Genomic DNA, 18,218 nt, shown 5'->3' on the forward strand with positions numbered 1-18,218 from the left:
TTAGCCAGAACTTTCTTTTCTTTTTCTTGGTGGGGAGAGGGGTTTCCTGCCTGCCTGCCTTCACTGACTGGCCTCATCTGCCTCCTACTCTCTTTTGAATGTAGGGCTGCTAGAAGAGCAAGTGGATAGATACGCTGGGCTGAAGGAAAAAGTTCTACTCTGTTTAGCATTCAGTTGTGTCCCTAGTGTTAGAAATAAGTAGTAAGTAATATTTTAAGTTTGAGCCTAGGTCACCCAAACCTGTAAGGGTTTATGGGCAGGCTACTTCTCTCTCTCTCTCTCTCTCTCTCTCTCTCTCTCTATATATATATATATATATATATATGAATGATTATTTCAGGAGCTAACTCACTCCCATTACAGTGGAAGTTAACAGGGTCTCAGGGGCAAAAGCTTGTAAATGATTGTAGCAGATTAAAGCCTTTGTCTCAGAGCAAGCCCACGTGAGGGGAAGAAAAATGCTGTCTCATCCCCTCTATGCTTTCCAAGCAAGGCTTTTCCTTACTTTCCTGTATTCAAAATTGGCTGCTGCCACCACCTCCTCTTTATCCCATGGGCTTCGGGTGGAAATCCCAGGGGGCAACTCCCTTTCTGTTGCTTTAAACTAAATGCAAAAATCTTCCACGTGCAAGCCTGCAGGTGGTGAGAAAACCAATCCAAGTGGACTGAGACTGAGGCATGTTTGCACCAGAGTTTAAAAAACAACAACACCCTTTCTCCTGAGCCAAAAATCCACCCAGAGAGGCTTGTAAAACGCAAAGAACAGAAAGGGTGTGTGTGGAGTTTTATTCAAAGGCAGACCACTGCCGTCTGAGGCTCTCTCAGCTCTCTCTCAACTGCCCTGAGCCATTTTTGGAAGGGCGGTATAGAAATTGAATAAATAAATAAATAAATAGATAGATAAAATTTACAGGTAAAAATACCCAATGGTTACAATAATACTTCAAAAAGCACCCCAGTTGCAAGGAACAGGGATGCAGGAAGATACAAAAACACCTTTAAAATGCTTACAGTCTTTTACAATTCCCTGGCTGGCTGGGCGAAGGCTAGTGTTTCTTAGTTTAGTTGCATTACAGGTAAACAATCCTACAACAGTTTCAGGGATCTACAAAGCACTCACAAAAGAAAACAGAATGTCTAACATGAAATCTGACTAAACAAACTTTCCCTAGACTAAACTCGCTGAAGCTAATGTCCTGGTTTCCTTTGTCTTGAACTCACCAAATCCTGGGTGAGAATTCAAGTTTCCTGCCCTCCTGTCTTTCAAGGAGCTGCCAAGACATTATCCTGCAGCCAGTACTCATGGCCACCTGCATCCCTCTGCACCTCCAGCCCAGTTTCTTCTAACAAAGAGCCTCTCCTTTCCTCCCAATGGCTCTCTAGGTCCCACCCACCAGGTTGGCTGATTGACTGATCCCTGGAGTTCACCGGCCTGTCAGTCAGGGCAGGGTTCACTTCCGGTTTACCCTTTAGGGGAGGATTGGATGATCACGACAATGATAAGCATGGAGATTCATTTAAGGTTAATTTATTTAGAAGTACATGATAATAGGAAAGACCTATACCCTAGCTCAGTGATTCTCAAACTTGGGTCCTCAGGTGTTATTGGACTTCAACTCCCATAATCCTCAAGCAAAGGCCACTGAGGCCTTTTGAGAATCCCTGCCCTAGCTGCTGGCTAATGATGGTCAGAGAGAGAAAGCTATAGAAGCATTCTGGAAAGAAGAAGAATGAAGTCACTCCCAGGAAGTTCCTGAGTACACTCTATCAATTGAGGGGTCATAGAGGCAGAGGTAAACAGGAAAGAGAAGGAGACCCTAACTGAGTATCTCTACTCTCAATGCCCCTAGTGGTCATTAGAGTTATTGGTGCAAAAGTTTGATGCAATCTGGAGCTGGATCTCCAACACCTAGGCAGAGATAATCCACTTCTGAATACCTTTATTCAGATTCACACCAAGCCAGACTACAAAGGCTTGTTTTTCTCTCTGGAGCTGCTGCAAAATCATCACTTTAAATGGTATCTCTTTGCTCATTTAGCATTTAGAGATCTTATGCCTTCTCCTGATTATGTTGACATGGAGAAATGGATTTGGGTGTCATCATTAACCTAGTTACAACTGCAACAAAAACATTAACTGGATTTCTAAACATTTCAGCTCTCTATACCCTTTCCCACACTGTTTGGATGAGGAGGGGAGAGATGAAGAAGGTGGAGACTTCTCTGCAGCCCCTAGCATGGAGGTGCTTTGCAATAGAGTCAGTCAGCTGTTTAGATGCTAGTACCTCTATAGCGCCTTAAGTTGCACAGTGGGGAAATGCATGACTAGCAAGCAAAAAGTTGCTGGTTCAAATCCCTGCTGGTACTATATCAGGCAGCAGCGATATAGGAAGATGCTGAAAGGCATCATCTCATACTGCGTGAGAGAAGGCAATGGTAAACCCCTCCTGTACTCTACGAAAGACAACCACAGGGCTCTGTGGGCGCCAGGAGTCAAAATCAATGTGACGGCACACTATACCTTTACAAACGTAAAGCTCAGTCTGTCCTGATCCTCCCATATCTTGCTCAATATAAGGCTATTAGGGAAGCACAAGATTTGTATGAGGCAGAAAGGGCATGTTTCAGAAACCTTGGGGGAAATAATCCCTGGGGCAGAGGGGTACCTTTTGAAGTGGTAACTGTCTCTATTCATCACATCAAAAACATCCTTTTCAGTGACTGTTTGCAGAGTCTTCCTTGTATGACAGAATTGCAGTCATAGATCCTTTGCTTTAAACTCCTTCCTTTTGTTTTAAACACACTTTTTCAAACCCTTGTTTAGAGGGGGAATGATATTAACTCTTCTGGGGTGACGAAAAGAAAAGATGAGTCAATGTTCTTTAAACTCAAGTTGAATTTTATGAGTACAAGCTCAGATGTTTTCTTCTGGCAGCAAATAAAAAGAGCTGGGGAATGGTGAAGGAAAGAATCCTTTTCTTACAGAAAATGAAAATTTCTTTCATTTTGCTGTATGTTTCTTGTGTGTTCACTTTTTGAGTATCTGTTTTCACTACTTTGATTTGATCTATTTGTTAGGATGTTTCTCTCCTGCTGCTTATCTGTTCTTGTTCCCATTTGCATTACTGTTTTATTCTCTGTGCTTTAATGAATTGCTGCTCTGTTGTTAACAGGGGGCTGTCCTTCAATATCTCCTTCTCACTTCTTCAGCTCAAACATGGATTTCTATTATGGATTCTGTGCATTTCTTATATCGCTCCCGATATTCTTCTCATTTAACCCACCCCAATGCAGCTGCTGCCACTGAGCACAGGTGGCATACATGGAGGCACTTCACATGATCAAAATGAAATGCCTCAAGGTGGTTTGCGGGGAGAGTGGGCTTAGCCCACTCTCTCCACACACAAGGAGGAAGCTGTCCCTGGGTGGCTGGATCGGCCACCCACACAATTACCAGAGCCGGAAACGATAGAGGCACTGGGGACCGGGGGCCTCTTGGCCCCCAGAAGTCCCAGGATGCCCCTCGCAAGTGTGTGGGGCATTCTGGGGAGACCCCCAAGGCTAGCAGGTGTGCTGCTGCCTCCCAGTCAGGGGTCTCCTCATGAGTTGCTGCAGCATGGAGCTGTGCCATGGTGACTCACAATCAGGAGAATGGGGTTAGTGGAGCCCTCGCTCCGCTAACCTTGTTTAAGGGGAGGGGTACTTTTGGAGGTTTGCTGCCAGGAGCCACGTGGCTCCCGTTGCAGCACACGACCTCCCAAAAGCGGGCTGGGCTCCCTTAGCCCGCTTTTAGGAAGTTGTGAGAATAGCCTCATGAGTAGATTTTCTTGGTAGTTTCTTTTCAACAATCCGGTGAGGTAGGTTAGGATGAGAAAAAGTGACTGGTGAAAGGTCTTCCTGGGAGCTTCACAGCTGAGTGGTGAAAAATTTGAACTCATTTTTCCAATACTAGTCAACTCCCCCCTTCTTACTTATCATTTATTAATTCAGAGATTCCCAACCTTTTTTCAAACAAGTTTACCCCTTCTCTCAGAAACCTTCAGCTCAGGTACTCCATAGAGATTTTCTCTACACACATGCACGCATAACACAGACAGGCCAGGTTCAGACATAGCATGGAACTGCGGGTCCAATGGACCTGCAATTCTGTGTCCCCTTCACCCCACTCTCCCATCTGTGTTTGGACACTGGGGAGAGGGACCTCTCTGCAGTCAGCGAGACTGCAGAAAGGCAGGGGGACTGGCTGTGCAGGCTTCCTTCTTGACAGAAAGACAGTCCACATAGCCAATTGGGCCGGAATGAGGGAGCAGCTTCTTCCCTCAACTCCTGTCCAGTTGGGCTCAAACTGCAGTACCAGCATTCAAACATAGTGCTGGCACCGATAAACCAGAGTTAAGGACAGCGAAACTCCACTCTGACCTAAGGTACGGAGTTTGGCGAGGGAAACAATAGGTCCCTTTTTGCCCTTAACTCGATTTTGCCGAGTTTGGACATGCAGCTTTGGAAACCAGAGGTGAAGGGACCTCCAGTTTCCGAGTATGTATGAACTTGTTCACACACACAGTGCAATGTTATGGTTATGAGACAGGTTACTCTAGTCTCTGGTTGACATCCAGCCTAAGTTATGCATGAGTACTCCCACTGAAGTTAATAGGACAAGTAATCTTGTCCCATTAATTTCAATAAGACTGCTTATGAGTAACTTAGTCTGGATGTAAGCCAATGACTGGAGTAGCCTGTCTCATAACCATAACATTGTACTGAGTGTGTGTGTGTGTGTGTGTGTGTGTGCGCGCGCGCGCCAAAAATATACATAAAAACACAAATTGTACTAGTAGCCCCTGTTGGAAACTCCATATTAATTTGTTTTAATTAGCTATTATTTTTCTCTGTAAACTACTTTGAGAACTTTTATTGATGAGCACTAGCAAAACGTAATTTGAAATCATGCACATTACTGCCATGGAGTGGGGGGACACTGTAAGCTCACCAGGTCCAGGGTCCGAAATTCCTAGCTGCACTCCTGTTCATTCTCTTACTTCAGCTTTCATAATAAGGCTTAACCAGAACAATGAATAAATAATAAATGCAATATAGAACCAACCCCTGTACAAATCTAAATATAAACAAAATTCAAAAAGCATAGTCATGCTGAATACCAAGAATTTGCTTTTTCCAATTAGTAATGTGATTGAAAGCAATGAAGATATTGGGCATGCTACAAAGCTGTTTGTCAAGGAGATCTAAAACATAAGCCAATACAATATGTGAAACATGTGCATAAAATGTCTTGAAAAGTTGAGCAGGTTTTTGGATAACTCTAAGACAATAAAATCATCTTCAATTATCTTGAGGGAACTGCAGGACATGTATTCATTTATATTACTTTCTAAACAATGGCATATAAAATCTTAGTTGCATGTTTTCCCCGCTAAGATGTTTATGCCTTCTTTTTAAAGAAAATACTGTACACCTTTATTTCCCTTTACGTTATAGATCTACCTTTTATTTTTATGAATTTTCTATGAAGGTTTTCTAATACTTCAGACTGGTAGCACACATATTCTGCTTTTATTTTCCTACCCACAATAAAGGAGCAAGCCTGGTCCAAAGTAGTAAATGCAACCAGATGGCTATTTATTAGCACTGTTCAGTTGAGGCCACTTTGATGACTAAAGGCCAGCCCATTGTGGTGCCCTTTTCACATTAATTGAGACTGTCTGTTCTGCTTTTGTGTTCCTCTAGAGCATAGCAATAAAACACACTTTTGTTGAAGGCAGCATGCCTCAAACTTGACAAAACATTTCCGACCATGTTAGATCTCCCCTGCTGCCTCAACCTTGAAACCTCCCTAGCTGGCTCCTAGATCACTTGTTCCTCTTCCACTTCTACACACATCCTCATGTTATGGCACTTCACCCCTTCCAGCCAAAACATTCAGGCCTTTCAGATATCCATAGGTGTATATGCTTGTGTGAAAACACAAACATGAACACATACATATTACACATTTCTCTTATCCTGCATACTTCCTTGCACTTCCTTGCACTACATACTTTCTCACTCACATACACATCTTCAAAGCTATGTAAGTACACAGCTCACTGACTGAACTACATCCCTGATTCCCATTCCTGATAGTTAACAGTCCCTGCAAATGTGACCACAAAGTGTGGGTTCAGATATATTAAAAAGATATTGATTTAATAAACATTTATACTCATATTAGGAACCAGTTATTCTATAATTTTTTTAAAAAATACGTTTGGTTTAAGAAAAGAGTTGAAGCACTGAATACAAACATGATGAATATTATATAGCACTTTTCAACAAAAGTTCAAGAAAGAAAGAAAGAAAGAAAGAAAGAAAAGCTCCCTGTACCCAAAGGGCTCACAATCTAAGGATTTGATGCATTACCCATGCACTGAAAAGTGTTAACCTGTCCTCAGTATCACTATTTTGCTTGCTTACAGTTCTAAAATTCATGTATTTTGCTGTCTTACATCTTAGTCTCTATGTACCCACACTTTCCCTTGGTCTTCCAAGCTCAATTGTCTCCTTTTTCCACAACCTGGGGGAACCAAATGAGCCAAGTCAGAGATTACCAATCAAGTTAAATCTTGGCACCCTCTTTAAACACACCCAGGTAAACATGCACTGAAGCATGCACAGGAGCAGATTACATGCAGCAAAATGTGAAAGTGCACATCACAGTCTGCAATACACAGAAGAGGATTTGCAACACACCACACATGAGCACATTCATAGGAGTATACCACATACCATGCAGAGCAACATGCAGCAATACATGTAGCAACATGCCATACACAAACACTTGCAGACCACATGGAGGAGGACACCATGCACAGCCGCACATATGAGTGCAGTAACCTGCCACACAGGAACACACAGGAGTGCACCACATGCCAGCAACATGCACAGGAACAAATCACTCAAAACCACACTACAGGCAAAGATACACAACAACATGTGCAGGAGCACACCACATGCAGCAACAAACATAGCATGCTCCTGTGCATGTTGTTGTTGTTGGGGTGTGGGTGTGGGTATATGAGAGAGAGAGAGAGAGAGAGAGATGGATACCTGTAGAAGGAGAAGACTGGAGTTGAAAGTTAAAGAGGAAATGCTGGAGCATGGAGGCGAAGTTACAAGTGAACGTAATATGGAAATCTGATGAATACCTTTACTGATTATGTGCCATGTATGTTGATGCAGGTGTCTTAACTTACTATTTCCATGCTTTTTGGTATAAGAGTGACTTTAAGTACCTTTTCTTAAGTCAAAACCTTTTGATTCTACATAACTGATTCCAGCAAATGTAAATGCTTAGGACAACACTGAAGTTTAGGAATGCATCTGGATCTTCATTGTATAATCATATATGAAACACAGAAATACACTGTAAAACCCCATATCTACTCTAAAAACACACTTGTGTTGGTTTTAGAGTAGATATGTTGGTTCATGATAATATCAGTTTCCTCTACATTGATTCAACTCCATGTTCACTCTTCTATATGCCATATTTAATGTGATGCGAAATTTTAAAATGGTACCATATTATCTCCCTGCAGCTTAAATGCACTGTGGGAATTTGGGGGCAAAGGCACCCAATGTCGACACCTGGCAAAAAAATAATCTGTCCCTGATAAAGTTCATTATCATGGCTGGAAGTGGCGGGCCAGTTCCTACCATGGTTGCTACCTTTCGCCCCGAGCACCAAACTTGCCCTTTAAAACTGCTAATGAATAGGGGTGACAGATGTATTTAATAAGGGGCCCTCAAAAAAGCACATGCCCCTTTGATTTGTCTGTAGGATTGAGAGGAATGCAGATTTGCTCAAGGGAGCAAGCTAGTGTTTGCCTTAATCCTGCAGGGGGCTACTGCCTCCCCCATCCTCAAAAGCCCAGTAATTATTACCTTTGGGCCTGGTAAAGAGGAAGGCAGTGGTGGCAGGTGAGTGTATCAGGGCTCCAGCAGAGTGTATTGGAACTACCAGTCTCAGAATATCTGGTAGGAAACTGATACTGTTTTCATTGTTTCCACCACCTTGGCAACCCCTGTGTGGTGTCTGTATAACCCACTTTGCTCTTCTTGGAGCCCACAATAATTGGAAACATACACCTTAGAATTGTGAGGCAGCTTGATACACCCTTACGGCTCATTGTCCCCCAAGATGATTGTTAGCTTCCTTGCCCAATCTGCCTGAGGGAGAACGACAGGCCAAAATTGCTTTGCAAGGAGGCTAAGGAAAATCGTAACAGTGCTAAGGAGTTTTTTAGTTTTTGCAAAGCTGCTTAGCTGAAGAAAGACACTGGCTGACATCCAGACTAAGTTACTCAGTAGTACTGCTCAGGACTTATTCTGAAGAGTGACTTGATTTCAATAGGACTACTCAGAAGTAATTTAGTCTGAATGTTTGCAGCCGAACTCAGATGCCCAATAATTTACTATTGCTTTCTTGGTAGTCATAACAGCTTCAATTGCTATGCTGATCTTTTATTGAACTCTGCTCACCAGTTTTCAAGCCAACCGATTGCTCATTTCATATACACATACATAATATTGGAAACCCATGTGCAACTCTATTTTTGAGGCCTCCAGTGTATTAAGCATGCAGTACTGAATTGTATGTTTTAGAAAATTCTAATTCAAACCATAGAATTCAGTTGCATATATTCTAAATATCAAAGCAAGACAAATCGTGCTTTCATAGCTTCAATTTTTGAATGTCCTGAACATTTGTAATGCATTTTTATACTTTTACTTTCTCTAGTGTGTATTTTTAATTTGTTTGTCTTACAGCTAACTATTGTTCCACTGTTATCTCCCACTGCTTCATCTCCCTGCCAAATTCATAATGGACATGGAAGCCTGCTGCCTTGTTTTGGACACTCCTAAACGAGATATGCTGATACTTAGTCACAATCTGGCAAAATACATCAGCTGTTCTGATTATAGATCCATTCATTTAAGGGACACTTCACGTTAATGGTTTGGAATGAATGCCTTTTGCCCTCATTTAACAATATATAAGCCACCAAATGCCATTTTATGAACTACACTAAAGGTAGTTCCTTAGAAACTAGGGAACTGCTATTGCATGCATTTAGGAACATAGGAAGCTGCTGAGTCAGACCATTGATCCATCTAGCTCAGTACTGTCGACAAAGACTGGCAGCAGCTTCTTCAAGGTTGCAGGCAAGAGTCTCTCTCAGCCCTATCTTGGAGGTGCCAAGGAGGGACTTGGAGCCTTCTTCATGCAAGCATACAGATGCCCTTCCCAGAATATCCCCATCCCCTAAGGGGAATAACTTACTGTGCTCACATGTAGTCTCCCATTATAATGCAAACCAGGGTGGACCCTGCTTAGCAAAGGGGTCAATTCATGATTGCCACCACAAGACCATCTCTCCTCCCATGTTTAGGCAGAAACATCATTCACTCATTCCTAAGTGTATCAATTCACGCATGCCTAAGATGGTAATTGGTAAAGAGAATGCAAACAGTGGGAATCATCTGAAGCAGCATCTTTCCCCACTTGGTGGGGATGTGATCCACCGAATTATGTCACTGTGCAACTTTCATTCTTATTGATGGTGTCCCTTATAGGTCCCACAAAAACCAACAGCAGTCACATAACAGAAGTGACCAATCAATTCTGTCATACATCCTTACAAATAATGCAGTGATGAGACACAACAACTGGACACCAGTGAGGTGTTTCCCTTTGGCTAATGACTGGCCACAACCACAACCTGCTCTTTGAAATCTGAAGAGTATCAAAAGCAGCCTGAGTGTTTGCTAGGGATGTGCTCGAACCTGTTTGGAGGCCCTTTTACAGGCCTCCAAACAGGTTCAAACATGTTGCGGGGGGAGGTGTTCAAAGGTGGGGGGGGTCTCATTTAAGGGTGGAGGAGGGCGCACTTACCCTTCCTTCTGCTTTCCCCCCGCCGGTGCCTGGTATTTCTAGCATCCTATGGGGCAGCAGCATACTTCCCTGCTGCCCCATCCACTCCTTGGCTGGAAGTGGCCAGAAGTAACTGGATCGCGCAAGAGAGCCCAACCAGCATGCGCAAGCATGAGAGCGACATGAGAGCATGAGAGCATGCGTAAGCATGAGAGCGACATGTGCACGCATGTGCGCCAGTTACTTCCGGCCAGTGAGTGGACAGAGTGGCAGGAAAGTACGCGGCTGCCCCGTAGGACATTGCAAATACTAGGCGCCGGGGGTGGTGGTGGTGGAGGGGGGTAAGTGCACTCTCCCCCACCCTTAAAGTGAAACCCCCTCACCACCATCGAGCCACCCCCACCTGGTTCCGTGCACATCCCTAGTGTTTACTGGAGAAAGATGTCCTATCAGAAAAAGATCTGATGGCCTCTTGACACATGAGCACTACAGAATCCTAGCCATTTTCATGACAAAACATTATTTTATAGCAAAGAAAATATCTAAATTCAGTCTGTGACCTATGAATTAAGTCTGTGACCTGTCTAAAGTAAGGAGTTTTTACTGTAAACAAGACCATGACATTTTACAAATTTTGTTTACATGGAAAATAATAGCCTAGTTGTAACATTTGTACCAGGTCACATATCAGCCAGCAGTGTCAGACTATGGTCACTGCCCAAATAGTCTGTTTTCAGTTTCTGATACTGCATTGGTCCATTTTTCAGATTTGTCTAATTTCAAAACATCTTGCAGGTTAATGTTTAAGTTACTCAGGCTGTATTTCAATGCACACTTATTTGGCAACTAGTATTTTTTAGCCCGTTATAATAACGGGCGCTAGCCTTCCCCCCCCCTTATGTTTTGTGTGTGTGTGTTTGTGTGAGGCCGGGACCGGGACCGGGGGCCGAGCGGAGGCTGTTGAAATTTTTAAAAGAAAAAGCTTCCGCCACCGTTGCTGCCGAACTCCCACCCTCCCTCCCAAAGCCACTTCCTGAACTGACGCTTTGGGCGTGAAGGACGCCTATTGGGTCCTTCGCATCCATACTGTCAGTTCGGGCAGAGCCTTTGTTCAGAGAGGAGCTCTGTTTGCGAGCTCCTCTCTCCCTCTTCAATTATGGACTGTTTTCGGCCAACTGACACGGGCCGGGGTAAGGTGGTTTCGGAAGTTGGGAGGGAGGGTGGGAGTTTGGCGGCAACGGCGGCGGGTTTTGTTTTTTTAAAATTGCTTTTGGTGGTCTCCGCTCGGCCCCTGGTCCCGGCCTCCGTCTCCCCGGCCCAGTCTCCATCTGCTCTTGCCGAGGCGGCGGCTTTGCCGCCGCCTCGGCCATTTCCCCCCACCGTCTCGTCTCCGGCTTCGTGGCGGCCGCTTGGCTGCTCCGCTGCTCGTGTTGGAAATGCCGCCCACGGGTGTTTGGGTTCTGCCGCTGCCTCTGTCTTCAAGCGGCTGCCGAAGCCGCAGCTGTCCTCGCTGCCTGCGCCGCCGCCTCTGTCTCCAAGCAGCTGCCGAAGCCGCATCTGCCCTCCCCGCGGCCGGACAGTCTCAAAAACATGGCCGCCTTTTGTCTGTCTCCGTTCTGCCTTGGCCATCCTGCGCATGCGCTCCGCGCATGCCCAGAACGGCCCAGGGAGGCACGGACACACGCTTGGTGTCCGTCCACGGACAGACACCAAGCGTTTTATTAAAGAGGATAAGCCTCACTGAACTTAGAAAAAGGTATTTGTGAGTAGACATGCGTAGAAGCTGGCTATAGATGTGCTTCCTTCTCTAAGGTTCCCTCACTGGCCATGTTAGCCAATTCCTAGCTGCGTTATCCAAAAACCTCTTCCCTGCTACAAATATTCTGTCCTGTCTTCTGCAGGAGGAGAATCACAAAGTCACAAAAGGGATCATTGATGGGAAACCCCAATTTGGGGGTTGTAGTCCTTTAAAGACATTTCTGGGCAAAATACAAGGTGCTGGTTTTTAGGTCCTGGGTATTTAAGAGAATGGCTTCTTCACTATGAGCCTCACCGCCTGCTGAGATCATCTGGAGAGGTTTGTCTGTGGTTGCCACCAACTTGTTTGAAGGCTATTCGGGAACAGGCTCCCTGTTAAAATAAGAGTGCTCCCATCTCTGGCAACTTTTTAAAAGGCACTGAAAACTCATTTATTCACCCAGGCTTTTAATTAGATTTATGGTTTTAAAGTTTAATGTTGGTTTTAAATGATTTTAATGTTAATGATATTAATGTTTAAATGATTTTAATTTTTTAAATTGATTTAGTTTTGATTTTAATTCTTAATTGATGTTAGTTGTTTTTATTTTGATGTAAACCGCCCTGAGCCATTTTTGAAGGGGCGGTATATAAATCAAATCAAATCAAATCAAATCAATAAACAAATAAATCCAAATCTGGAGCTAGCTTGGAGAGACTTTCTCTCCAACGCAAATTCTGATCAGGATTATCAGGTCAATGCCAATCCAATAACAATATGGAAGAAAAATATCAGGAAGGCCGATAAAGCCTCCTCGACACCATCAATATCAGGTCGGCGTTGACCCGAGAATCCTTTTCGGAAGCTGGCTTGGAGAGAAAGTCTCTTCAAGTGGGTTCCAGATTTGGATTTAATGGACTGCACCCCCAATATCATGAGTTGGGGTACCAAGGTAACCACCCAGGAAGCACCACCCAGGGTTCTTGCTGGAGATTTCCTTAGCCCCCACACACCCCAATTTCAGGGGTGCAGTATTTAAATTTCAGGTTGGAGCTGGCTTGGAGAACTTTGTGAGCCAGTGGGTATCTCTTGGGGGTAACCTTGGACACCTCCACCCCACAATTTCATGGATGCAGTGCTTAAAATCCAGATCTGAAGCCAGCTTGTACAGAGTTTGCCTCCAAGCTGGCTCCCAACTTGGATTTTTAAGGACTGCACCCCCAAATTCGGGGTGGGAGGCAGCAGTAACTGCCCAAGAAGCACCCACCAGAGGTGCCATTCTTAAATACCAGGCCAGAGATGGCTTGGAGAGAAAGTCTTTTTAAGCAGCAAGGCTGGTTTATCTTCTGGTATTACTATTGGAAGTGGAAGGATTTCTGATAGGACAGCAGGGATTTGAGTCAGAATTCTGACAACTGGAGCTTCCTGTTGTCTTATTGGAAATCCTTCCAAGAATCTCCGATAGTGATCATATTGGTTCAGTATTCCTATCAGACTGTTAATCATTGCATAGCCCTATTATGCAATCCAGCCCGCTCTTTGTCTTTCATGTTGTAACACTAGTGTTATTAAGAACATAAGAACAGCCCTGCTGGATCAGGCCCAAGGCCCATCTAGTCAGGAAACATAGGAAACTGCCATTTACTGAGTCAGACCATTGGTCTATCTAGTTCAGTATTGTCTTCACAGACTGACAGTGGCTGCTCCAAGGTTGCAGGCAGGAATCTCTCTCAGCCCTACCTTGGAGAAGCCAGGGAGGGAACTTGAAACCTTCTGCTCTTCCCAGAGCGGCTTCATCCCCTGAGGGGAATATCTTGCAGTGCTCACACATCAAGTCTCCCATTCAGATGCAACCAGGGCAGACCCTGCTTAGCTATGGGGACAAGTCATGCTTGCTACCACAAGACCAGCTCTCCTTTCCTCTTTCTACACTCCAAGCATGTATATGGATTCTCAGCAGCATAAGCTCTTTGGTGTACAGTAAGGATTGCTTTTTGGCTGAAGCATTTCCCACATTCCTTGCATTTATATGGTTTCTCCCCAATGTGGGTTCTTTGATGTACAGTAAGTGTTCCATGCTTGCTGAAGCTCTTTCCACACGCCAAGCATTTATAGGGCTTCTCTCCAGTGTGGGTTCTTTGATGTATAATGAGTTGTGAACTCACACTGAAGCTCTTGTCACACTCCATGCATTTATATGGTTTCTCCCCAGTGTGGGTTCTTTGATGTACAGTAAGTGTTCCACGCTGACTGAAGCTCTTTCAACACTCCAAGCATTTATACGGCTTCTCCCCACTGTGGGTTCTATGATGTATAATGAGGTTTGAATTCACACTGAAGCTTTTTCCACACTCCAAGCATTTTAATGGTTTCTCCCCAGTGTGGATTATTTGATTTATAGTTTGAGTTCCACTGTCATTGAAGCTGTTCACACAATCCAACCATTTATATGTTTTTTTCCTCTATGTGCATTTTCCACCTAGTTTGAAGGCTTGGTTCACAACTGAAGTTTTCCTTATACACAGGGCAGAGACTTCTCTCTGTTATTTCCTCCTTTTTTCTCTTGATTGTGATTTTACGGAGGTCACTATTCTGAGAAGCAGAAGGTCCATTTCTCTTCTTCAGTTTTCCTTCAGTTTTCATTCTTTTTTGTTCTCTGTTTTTATATCTGGCACCTTCGAACAATTCTCTGTGGGCTTTTTTTGTCCTTCTCCCTCTTCCACCTGTCACCCAGAGAGGCAACATTCCAAAAATTCTCCTCCATGACTTCCCTATGCAGGACTCTTTGGTCCAGATCCAGCAAAGCCCACTCCTCCTCACTGAAATGCACAGCCACCTCTTCAAAGGGCACCAGACCCTGATCCAGTTGTACTTAAGTTTCTTCCACTCCACCAGAAAGAAGAGATGGCTGAGAACACATTGCCAACATAGTTCCAGGACACGCACGTGGAACTCCGCAGCCACCAGAGGAGACCGCCTGAGCCTCACCGGGGAGCAAGCAAGCAACAAGGCAGCAGGACTGGAGTTCAGTCCAGCATTCTGTTTCACACAGTGGCCCACCAGATGCCGCTGGAAGCCACAGGCAGGAGTTGATGGTGTGCCCTCTCACCTGCCATTATTCCCCTGCAACTGGTACTCAGAGCCATCCTGCCTTTGAGGCTGGAGGCAGCCTTTAGCCCTCCTACTAGTAGCCAATGATAATTATCATCTCCTCCATGAAGTTATCCAAACCCCTCTTAAAGCCATCCAGGTTGTTGGCTGTCACCACATCTCGTGGCAGAGAATTCCAGAAGTTAATTATGTGTTGTGTGAAAAAGTACTTCCGTTTGTTAGTCCTAGATTTCCTGTCCTAGATTAACCTCACAAAAAGAGGAAGTACCCCAAGAAAATGCTTAAGTAGGTGAACATATTATCCACTGTTAAATGACGAGCAGTATCTGCCATTTTTTTGGTGGGAGAACAGACCAAGTGCAGAATGCAGTGCTGGATGGAGCATTCAGCTTCTTGGGAATCTGAACATATGAAACCAACTTCTCCAATGCCTCGACCATTAGTCCATCTAGCTGAGTACTGTCTGTGATGACTGGCAGTGGCATTCCAAGATTTGAGACTGAGGTATATCTTAGCCTACCTGGAGATGTCCATGATTGAACTTAGAACCTGCTGCTTGAAAGGCAGGTGTGCTACCCTTTTCATTTTTAAAAGAGCAAGTTTCTAGCTCTTATGGTGTGAAAATAGGCTTGAAAATGGGTTGGCAATACCTGGTGAAATATGAGCAGCCAGAGAAGTAGCTGAATAAGATTTTCACTGGTTGGGCATGAGGCCTTGCAGTGCCTTGCACAGCTCTTTGCACAGCCCTAGGCGTAGCAATGTCAAAAAAAATTGTGCAGAATTTTAAAGTGTGAAGAATAGATAATGTGTAGCAACAAACAAAACCTCGAATGTGAATATCTTGTTTGCTACTACAACTGCTTGGCAGGGAAACAGAAAGACAGGAACTGCAGACATTTCATATTCTCATACACCTGGGTGTTTGTAATTTGTCTGAAGCATGAGCTTTGATAGGTAGTTGTAAAAAATATTTAAAGGCATGTAAATGTGCTATCATGAAGCAATGATGCAGATTTAATTAAGGATGGAAACAGTTAAACCCTCATTGGGTTTCTTCTCTGGCCCATATTCATTCTGAGGTAAGCAATGCTGTTTTCTTTTGAGATAGTGATTAATATGTCCTCAAGCCTTTTTGTCTATTCAGCAGTGCAATATCTATTTAATTTTAATGCACAACTGTATTTATACCCTTGGCTGTTCAATGTTCCCTAAAGATTCCCACACTTAGACTTTCATCTTTGGCCACACTCGCACGAAACACAAAACCAAAGGACCAATGGACCCGTGGTTCTGCTTCCCCACACCTGCTCTCCTGTCCGCAATTGCACGTAATGGACAGGAGGCTCTCTGCAGTCAAGGAGACTGCAGACAGGAGCGGGAACTGGCTGTCTGGTCTTCCTTCTTGACAGCCACAGCAGCCAATCACAGCCAGAGTGAGTGAAGAGCTTCCTTCCTCAACTCCCATTGCAGCAGAGTGGGACTGCATTCAATGTTCACACATAACCCTGGCACCATCAAACTGCAGGTAAGGATGGCGAAACCCACTACAAACTGGAGGTTAAAACAGGAGTCTCAGGGAAACCTCAGGTCACTTTGGGGTCCAAACTGCGACTGCATGCATTTGGACGTACAAAGGTTTCAACCTGAGGCCCCTTCAACACCAGTATCCATGAAAATGGAGCCTCTCTGTAGAGAGTTAGATTTCTTGGGGGAAAGGAGAACTAGCTCTTCAAATCAAAATTTGCCCATTTATAGTTAAATAAATGTTTTTGGTACAAATCTGATAGTCTTGTCTTAACTGCAAATTAAATGCAGTAAATACTAATGGTTCAACTAAGTTAGGAAGTAAGGGAATCTTGCTAAATATTGATAAGGCTGTAAACAAATCATAAACACAAAACTGGGAATCCAGGGTGAATTTTTTACTCACAAAAGACCGTAGAACACTGAATCCAGAGAAGGAATTATTTCCTCACTTCAGGAACTATTGCATTCTAGAAAAATTGTAAAGTCCCCTGCTATATGTTCATAGTGGTGGCTTTAACATCTGCAGGCTGCAGCAAACTACTTGAAAAATCAACTCTAGCAAGTAGCAACAAGAATCATAAAAACAAAGGCACTGTACCTTTAAGTAACTGTTTAAGAAACACTCGATTAGTAACTGTTACATAAGAACACATGGACAGTCTGGATTTCTTTTGTTTGCACAAAGTTTCCTTTAATTGACTCATTTTATGCTGGTAATGGCTGCTTCACACATCATATCGTTTCCCTGCAAAAAAAAGAAAAAAGAAAAAGAAAAAGCATAGTGGTTGGTTGTTTCCACATTATACCCTTTTAATGCTGCTGAGGCATTCCTTTTTTCCTAATCAGCTAGAAGATGAATTAAAAACACAAGATCCACACAACATTTAATATAGCACTATATTATCCAACAATGCCCTTATCCATGGCCAAGATTCTATTAATGCTATGAATACTGACATAAATATACTGTATATGTATATATGTATGTGTGCATGCACATACATGTGCCCTTGTGTATAAAAGGATATAAGATCCTTCTATAACGTCTATAATGTTCACTCAGAAGTAAATTTTGTTCAACAAAGTTCTCTTTAATTAACAGAGGCTGTTTAGCAGGAATCTTGCTGGCATGCTCAACAGGAAGAAATACATTGACTGAACTTGCAAACAGAAAGAGTTTTAATTAAAAGGTACTGAAAAACCTCCATGGCACATTGGAGAGATTTGGGCAGCAACTGTGTTTTAAACAGGGATGTGCAAAACATTTCAATGTCAAAACGTTTCAACTCAAATTAAAAATCTGTTTTGAGTGTTTCAAGCTCAATTGTTTTGATAAGTTCAATTGTTTTGATAAACTCAATTTTTTTTTTTAATTGTTAAAAGGATGGGCCTGTTTTGAGCATGGAACAAAACAACCCAATTTCAATGTCTCAAATGCCATTTTGGAGGCCTGTTTTTCCCTTGCTGATTGGTTTTCTGGCACTGGCTTCCGACAGGCATGCAATCTCCTTGTTTCTTGGTTGGTTTGTTATCGTATAAATCAAGTGTTGTCATGGGCAACTGTGCCCCTATTGGCTAGGGAGTGGGAGGAGAAAACACTTTTGGAGGGAATTTCAAAATGTATTCAAAGAATCTGGGAGGCAGAAAGGGTCCTTAATGCCTCTATTGAAGAGGATATATTAGGAGAGGAGAAAGATAGGTTTGATTTTGTTGTTGTTGTTTTCTTTTCTCAGCACTGAGTATAATCTGATGTGCTATTGCTGCTATAACGATCTGGTTTTGTTGGGTCTGATATTGACAAAGGCAGAACTTGTGGGCCTGCCTGCCTTGAGTTGTGGTTTGGTCCTTGAGACTAACTTGTGCTTCACTCATTGCTGTGATCTGCTCTGCAATCTGCATTGCAAGGTGCAC

The 18,218-nt window shown here is 43.5% G+C and overlaps 1 long non-coding RNA gene across 2 annotated transcripts in view; it reads right to left on the minus strand.

Moving 5' to 3' along the window:
- LOC128348740 (uncharacterized) overlaps window positions 1-18,218 on the minus strand; it is a 161,677-nt gene that overhangs the window by 128,562 nt on the left and 14,897 nt on the right. For both annotated transcript variants that reach the window (XR_008318289.1, XR_008318287.1), the window contains exon 3: window positions 16,906-17,052. This is a non-coding gene — a long non-coding RNA (uncharacterized LOC128348740). The remainder of the gene's footprint in view (window positions 1-16,905; window positions 17,053-18,218) is intronic.

This window comes from Hemicordylus capensis, chromosome 1, assembly GCF_027244095.1.
Source record: "Hemicordylus capensis ecotype Gifberg chromosome 1, rHemCap1.1.pri, whole genome shotgun sequence".
In the NCBI taxonomy this organism is placed as follows: Eukaryota; Metazoa; Chordata; class Lepidosauria; order Squamata; family Cordylidae; genus Hemicordylus; species Hemicordylus capensis.